Source organism: Engraulis encrasicolus, chromosome 7 (assembly GCF_034702125.1).
Source record: "Engraulis encrasicolus isolate BLACKSEA-1 chromosome 7, IST_EnEncr_1.0, whole genome shotgun sequence".
In the NCBI taxonomy this organism is placed as follows: Eukaryota; Metazoa; Chordata; class Actinopteri; order Clupeiformes; family Engraulidae; genus Engraulis; species Engraulis encrasicolus.
In genome coordinates, this window is record NC_085863.1 from 40,237,143 (window position 1) to 40,245,653 (window position 8,511).

The following is an 8,511-nucleotide window of genomic DNA, read 5'->3' on the forward strand; positions in this document are numbered from 1 at the left end:
GTAAACAGAAGACACCACTTCTATGCACCACATGCGACGTTGCCCTGTGCATGGTACCCACGAGGAACTGCTACAAGTCCTGGCATATAAAAGGCCAGGCAAACGGGGAATAAGGTGAGTACATTGACCTCCATGAGGGGGGCGGGGGGTGTAGTCTCCGGGCTGTAGTCATTTCTGATCGAAAAAAAAAAAAAAAAAGTTGTCCACAGGGTGCCCCAGCGAAAAGCACATTGCCTGGGCTTGACCAGCCACAACACCTCGGTGAAAAGCACAATAGCTCTAGCTCTGATGACCACCAGAGCCAGGACCGGGTGTCCGCGGACCAGCAGCCCGAAAATGTGTGCTATAGAGCGGCCTTGTGATGTGACTAGTCTCGGTAGGATGCAAGGCATCCACATTTTTCCTGTTTTTACATGTTTTCAGTGGATCCTTTGTCCTGGACTTTTAATAAGACTTGAGGCAAGTTTTTTTTCCTCAGTTTCATCGGGAGAACTGCTTTCAGAGTGACATGTATTTGGATTAACATTAATTTTCTCCTTTTTTTCAAGAAATGTTGTGTTTTATTCCAAGTAGATTTGTAACAATACATAAGAGTGCTCTTTTGACGATTTAGTGACAAACTCCAGACTTGTAGCTCTCAAACAAGAGCATGGGTGTTAGTGTAGCACAAACTGGGATATGACTGCAACCCCTGGCGTAAAATAAGCCAAAAACGTATAAAATGTTTGTGGCAGTTAAGTGGTTAAAGCAGTGATTCTTATCCTTTTTTGATCAAACACCTCCCAACGCCCCCCATTGACCTCACTATAAGCCAATGCCCCCTTAGTATTAACAAATAAAATAGACTAATGCACCTCAATTGCAACCAATCTCTGTAACACACCCTAGGGGCCTGTGGTTCCCTCATTGAGAAACACTATTTTAGAAGCTCCAAAATGCACACTCACTCTCTTCGTGCACGGACAAATACATGAGTGAAGTCAGTCCACCTAAATAAATAAAGACTCACCTCTGTAAAGGCAGTTAATTTGCACTTGGACGTATTCCTGTCACACCTTTCAAGCTGACATGTACCCCTAATGACTTTTAAAGCTACAGAATGCTAACACCACATCTAAATTTAGAGGCAAGAGTGTTTTTGGAGAGAGACAGGCTGTGTTTTGACAAGCTTAAAAATAACATTCGATTTAAACCTTTTAGGCCTTTCTCACCAGCAGATGATAACTTCAGAGGTTAGAGTCCTATTACGTCTATTTATTTTCTAATTTGTTTGCATTGTATCACAGAACTACTAACCGAGCCAATTCTGTCTCTGCGCACAATATCAACATCTACAGGCAATGACTGCAAATAGGTTTCTGTGTGGTGGTGGTACTAGCAACCACAATAACAACATCTGAAGAGCGAAAAATTACCTGGGCAACATTTGCTTGGGTTATTAGCTCCACAGGCGTTTGTATTAGCAGATCAATCCTTATTTTTCTCCACTTTAAAACTGATTAGATTGCGGTCTGCTCCAGTCAGGCTTTCCAAAAGTAGGCTCTCCAAATTAGAAAATGAGGGGGTTTTTTTTTCAAAGGCAATCCTTGAAAGTGGCTAATGTTTGCCTGTTTGCAGCACTTGAAAGTGGAGCATGTTTAGCTGTTGTTTGCAGCCCTTGAAGAACATTTGTAGCTGTTGTTGTTGTTGTTGTTGCCCTTGCCGTGCCTCCCTGACCAGCATGTCTGATCAGGAGCCAAAGCTCTCACTCGCCTGTTAGCTGCCCCTGTCAGACACCGCTCCCTTTGTCCTGAGAGAGAGAGAGAGAGAGAGAGAGAGAGAGAGAGAGAGAGAGAGAGAGAGAGAGAGAGAGAGAGAGAGAGAGAGAGAGAGAGGGGATAAGAAAGAGAGAGAAAGAGAAGGAGTGTGAAAAAAGAGATGGGGAGACCGAGAGAAATGGAAAGGAAGAGAGAGATGGAGAGAGAGAGAGAGAGGAGGAAGAGCAGAAAAAGAGTGGAAGAGAGCAAAATAGAGGAATGGATGAGAGAGAGAGAGAGAGAGAGAGAGAGAGAGAGAGAGAGAGAGAGAGAGAGAGAGAGAGAGAGAGAGAGAGAGAGAGAGAGAAAGAGAGCAATATGGATGAATGGAGTCATGGCACTAATGCATGCCTAATGCACTGCTATTGTCGGGGGCTCTCCTGTCTGGGGATGAGGACATTGAGCTCGGGCTAGGGAACAGAGGAAGGTGTGTGTGTGTGTGTGTGTGTGTGTGTGTGTGTGTGTGTGTGTGTGTGTGTGTGTGTGTGTGTGCGTGCGTGCGTGCGTGCGTGCGTGCGTCCGTGCGTGCGTGCGTGCGTGCGTGCGTGCGTGCGTGCGTGCGTGCGTGCGTCCGTGCGTGCGCGTGCTTGTGAGCATGTGTGTGTGCACGTTTGTGTGCGTGTGTGTATTTGTGTGAATGCAGGGATTTATTATTTGTGCGCTGGTGAGGTGTATTTCTGTTTGTGTGTGTGTGATTGCAAATATTTATTATATGTAGGTAAGTGGTTTTGTGTTTGTGTGTGTGTGTGTGTGTGTGTGTGTGTGTGTGTGTGTGTGTGTGTGTGTGTGTGTGTGTGTGTGTGTGTGTGTGTGTGTGTGTGTGTGTGTGTGTGTGTGTGTGTGTGTGTGTGCGAGAGAGAGAGAGCGAGAGAGAGAGAGAGAGCGAGAGAGCGAGAGAGCGAGAGAAAGAAAGAGTTTAGATTTTATGGTGCAATGAGGATGTGGAGTCTCTGCAAGGTCAGATCTGGAGTTGGAATTTGCTGGTGCTAAAGCTGAGGCCGTGCTGCAGTAGCTGGCCCCTAGGCCAAGGCCTGGGATAACACTATGCTAGCCTGCAGAACAGCAGCAGCAGTGCAGTGGGATGGAGGGAGGACACGATACAGAGGAGGAGGTGAAAATCAGAGGGGAATTAAAAGGGAGATTGCACGCAGAGAAGCGTAGGTGGTGGTGGGGGGTCGGGAGGCTTGATGATTATAAAACAAAAAAATAGTTGATTGTTGAAAGTTAGTACTCGTACTGGTATTAAGGCTCGACCTGTTATCTCCCTATTTTTGCATAATCCGGGCTTAGACTACATGTAGTGCAATAACTTGGAAAAGGATATGTGCACTAGTGTCTGGTTGCATGTTAGCTGGACCCAAGGAAGGAACGTTAGCATTAGCTTACCGATGAGGGGCGAATCTTGTAGATGTGACTAACCCAGTCCTCGGCTCACGTAGACTGCCACCACCTGTTCGTTTCGTTAGTCCATTCAAATTACGGAGTAGGTCCACTACATTTCCGCTCGATTCACATTTTCTTCCATATTACATCTGGCATCTGGGTCGGCTCTTTAGGCAGAAGATTGCTTGTGTTACACAACTGTGTAGGATAAGATCACGCTACAGCACTGGGTCATGGCAAACCATTTTTATGGGACACACTGTGGCCACACGTTATAATGCTCATTAGGCTACTGTAATTCAGAGCTGGACTGGGACTGAAAAACATCCTGGGCATTTCGTTCATCATAGACCAGCCTCTCACACAGCCACCTGTTTTTCTACAATACAGTATTAGCAGCTCAGTCCACTGGGCGGGCCCATATAAATTGAGGGCCAGTCTGTAAGGCAAAAAGTAAATGAAGAGTTCAGATGCAAAACCCCCTAACTCCATTTCTGAACACCTGCACTTCTATATTTTTAGAGAACCCCGTTGTTGGTTTGGTTTACATTCATGTACTTGATAATACATATAAATAGTTATATTACATAAATAAAATTTAAAAATTGCAATTTTGATAGCTTTGTATTAAATAAAAATGAATTAAGATTATTTTCTGAAAAGGCACTTAGGGGGTTTTGCATCTGAACTCTTCAAATATAGGCCTACAAACAAAAAACAACAGCACCGCTCAACACCCCCCCCCCCCCCCCCCCCCCCCCCCCCCCCCCCCCCCCCCCCCCCCCCCCCCCCCCCCCCCCCCCCCCCCCCCCCCAAGAACAGCTGGCCCACCGGGAAAATGCCCTGTATGCCTGCTGACCAGTCCAGCCCTGCAGTAATTGCTTCGTATGGCAACAATAACCTTGACTTTCTGACTTTCTTGACGTTTTTTCTCTCCTTCCCGCTCCTCATTCTTCTCATCCCTGCTGTGTCATCCTCTCACTGCCTTTCCATTCCTCTCTCACTCTCTTTTTCTCACTGTCATCATGCACTTGGTGGGAAGACGCAACACATGCTCTTTTATCTTTTGCCAGGGAAATCCTCCCTGTGTGTGTGTGTGTGTGTGTGTGTGTGTGTGTGTGTGTGTGTGTGTGTGTGTGTGTGTGTGTGTGTGTGTGTGTGTGTGTGTGTGTGTGTGTGTGTGTGTGTGTGTGTGTGTGTGTGTGTGTGTGTGTGTGTGTGTGTTCAGGCACCCTAATGGATTACCCTGTATCCACATTTCATAGCCATTGCTGTAAGATTAACTCCTCCCTCATGCATATGTTTAACATGATGCCTTTTGACAAACGATGATGGGCACCTCATAAGTCACCCCTTTGCTGTTCTGTCTATCCTTGTGGGGACCTTTGTGCTCAATATATGTACCCATATTGCAGATGCATCCACACACGCTCTCTCTCTCTCTCTCTCTCTCTCTCTCTCTCTCTCTCTCTCTCTCTCTCTCTCTCTCTCTCTCTCTCTCTCTCTCTCTCTCTCTCTCTCTCTCTCCCTCCCTCCCTCTCTCAATCCACCTCTACCTTCCTTTAGTTACTGCATAGGGAGCATCATGTGTGGCTAACCCTTCCAGCTCCCTCCTCCTCTGGCTGACCTAGCAGCTAATGCTGAAGATCTCTTTGGTCCCTGGAGAACTCAGCCACACCACTGGACCTACACTTCCATCCTAATTATCGTCACTGCACCAAATACTGCATCCCAACACAGGTGCCACAGGTGCCATTGCGTTGCCTAAGCTTACTCCGTGTGTTCACTGAAAGTGGCCAAAGGTAGTATATTGTGTACACAGACGTACTAGTAAAATGCACCAGTATCCTGGAAATGATTCAGGGTATAAAGTAGTCTGGTGTTCTGTTGAAATGGACTGCCAGTAGGCTGTTAAGTGTAACCCAAGCCCTAACACTGACCCTAACTCCTGATCCAGGAACAATTTGAAGCTCAGCTCAAAAGGTAGGCCATCAGCTGGACAGCGACTCAGCATTTGTGCATGTAATCAGTTTTTTTTAACGTTACTGGAGAAATTGAGATGTAACAGCCTGGGTATGCCGAAGGAAATCAGGATAATGTGGCATGCAGCTAGCCTGATTATCATCGACTTTCAAATCTCTTCGAGACTTGGTCTGACCAAGAGCAGAACACTTAATGTTTCCCAAACGGCATGGTTGACCCACCACCCTTGGTTTGCTAATGGTTGTTTGCTTCCTGACAAAGTGGGAGATGTTCCCGATTTTTTGGGAGCCCAGAAAGTACTGCATTGCTCTTGACCTGACTAGTAGCAATGCTGAAAGTGTTGCATCACTAGGAGGGCACGGCATGGCTAGCATGCAGCTACATGCAGGACTGTAGTACTCAAGACCAGAGTCAGACTCAGACTCAGACCGATATGTGACTCGGACTTGACATGGACTCTAAGCTTTTTGGACTTGATCTTGTCTCGGACCGAAACCTTTTTGGACTTGGACTTAACTACTCCTGGTCTTAGACTTGTCTTGGAGTCTACAAAGGTGGACTTAACTAGCAGCCCTGGTTATACGTTGGAAATTTCTGGTAATCTAGAGGCCAAAATGGACAGGTGGCATGTGGTGAGTACCAGCTAAATAACTGGTGACATGTGCTGCATGTACACTACAGGAAAATCTGAAAAATCAAACAAGAAATAAGAATACTAGCATTTTTATGTTAGACTTTGCGTTCATATAAACACCTTTATCCCCAATTTGAGCAAAACACGGTATAAGCCTTACACTTAATATTGAGCAGCATGTTAACATGTGCAATGACTCTATCACGTGCCCAAAAGTTTTTTTCGGGCCCTTGTTCCCCGAACCTGTGCTGTGCCAAATCTTGCTGTGCTCTCGCTGTCCGAATGCCTTCTGCTGTAGGGGAAATTGATCCTGCCGAGGCCACAATAGAGGCATCAAGCGGTAGAGAAGTAAAAGATGACGGCCCAGCAGCGCGGGCTGGACTCCAAAGCTCTGCAGCTTACATCTGTGTCTGTAGCGGGCCCCCGTGACGGCAGGCAGACAGAAATGGACCAGGGGGAGGTGAGTGGGCAGTGGTGTCGAGTTGTTCCCCTTTTTGTTGTGGGTGGGCTCAGAATTGGTTCTCCATTACATTATATGTATGGGGGGGGGGTTACGAGAGGCGGGTTGGGTGATGATGTTTGCCCGGCCAAGGCTGTCAGTGGCCCTGTGTGCCAGTTGTGGATTTAATGTCCCATTAAATGACAGCAAGTTGGCTGGTCTTGTAGATATGAGGATGCCTGGAAATATGAAAAGAGGCCCATCCATATTTAATGGCATATGATGGTAGTGTTATCCAACACCTGCTAGGATGATGGTCTGTTTTGTTGTTTTGTTGTTGTATTGTGTGTGTGTGTGTGTGTGTGTGTGTGTGTGTGTGTGTGTGTGTGTGTGTGTGTGTGTGTGTGTGTGTGTGTGTGTGTGTGTGTGTGAGTGTGTGAGAGAGAGCAGAGAGTGAGAGAGCAGAGAGAGAGAGCAGAGAGGGAGAGAGAGAGAGAAGAGAAAGAGAGAGAGAGAGAGGAGAGAGAGAGAGAGAGAGAGAGAGAGAGAGAGAGAGAGAGAGAGGGTGCGCATGTTTGGACAAACAAATGTTCATGTACCTGTATGTGGGAGGTTTGTTTGTGTTTTTGTGCTAGTTAATAAATGTCGTCAAGTGCATGTGCAGTGATAAAGTTAATTTGTGTGTGTCTGGTATGAGTGGGAGGTGTTCGTGTGTGAGAGAGAGAGAAGGGAAGAGTAGCCTTTGAACAGTTGTGTGTGCGTCTGTGTGTGTGTATGCGCGTGTCTGCATATTGCACGATTGTTCTGCTGTAGTTTTGTTTAGTTAGCACCAGTGCACTAATGGGTCTGCCGGTGTTTGTGTTGTGTGGGAGGGCGTTTTAGGAATCACACCGGTAGCGGTCGTGCTCATACCTACGAAAACAAGCGAGAGCAAGTGGGTGGGTTGGGTATGGAGGGAGAGAGAGAACGCGCGAGAGAGAGAGAGAGAGAGAGAGAGAGAGAGAGAGAGAGAGAGAGAGAGACGGGTGGAGGTGGCAAGAGAGAGAGAAAGAGAGAGTGAGAGAAAGCCATTGTACCTGCTTCTTGTTACTGTCAGAGGCAGCTGGCCCTGGCTTTAAGCATAAAGTTAAGTTCACCATGTCAGAAGCACCTGGATGCTCAAGCAGTTAGGCCTACATAGCCAAGTTGGATAGTGTTACACGAGCCGCCATGTAAACAATATGGCTCCCATCATTTCTCTCTTGGCAATCTTATGTGGATCAAACATCAATAATGCATGTCAGGAAGGCAGAAAGAAAGAAAGAAAGAAAGAAAGAAAGAAAGAAAGAAAGAAAGAAAGAAAGAAAGAAAGAAAGAAAGAAAGAAAGAAAGAAAGAAAGAAAGAAAGAAAGATGAAGTGAGGAAGAGAAGAGAATCGAATGAGAGAGACCAAAATTCAAAGACATGAAGGGGAGCACAGAAAGATGTGAGGGAGGAGAGGAAGGAAGAGAAAGGAAGAAAGAGACAGAGCAGACAGACCAAGAAGTTACCTTTTCATTCATTCCATTCCAGTTGCTGTTTACTTATAAATAATTCATTTCAGAAGATGTAGCCAAGCCCACGTCCACCACAACTGTTCTGGCTCATTCTTAGACTCTAAGACTTACACAAAAATCTTTTTTCAATGTTGACTGGGGGAAAAAATGTGGCCATTGTGAAAAGGGAACGATTGAACCGCCAGTATCAGACAAAATGCTATCCTGACAATAGTTTTCTCCCGAGGTTTCTGTTTGGGTTCATTTGTAACCCCTGCGCTATGAAGGAGGACCAATTCAGCTTAGCTTCTTTTTTGTAGAGCAGGACTCAAGTGAACCAATTAACTACTTTATCGATGTGGTGTCGGGCCAAAGCCTGCGAAAGGCAGATTAGGCATTTCCATCCCCTGGGCAGCAGGCGTTCCAATGTAGCCTACTGAATGAAAGCCTGGTGCCTTGAGCAAACAACACTCGCGCTGTGTAAGCCTCTTGGTGTCCCCTGCCTGCCCAGTAGCATCTTTATTTCAAAGGCTATGGTTTGCTCTCTGTGAGTGTGTGTGCATGCATGCGTGCGTGTGTGTTTTATTTACGTTGCCTGCAACCCTGTGCATGCGTGTGTGCGTGCGTGTGTGTGTAGGTGGGTGAGTGTGTTTTGTGCGCGTGCGCATCAATCTTTTGTCACTTCAATGACGACATTAATCCCTTTGTGCAGAGCCTCTGTTGTAACCTAATTATCACCAAAATTGTACTAACCAAGTCTTA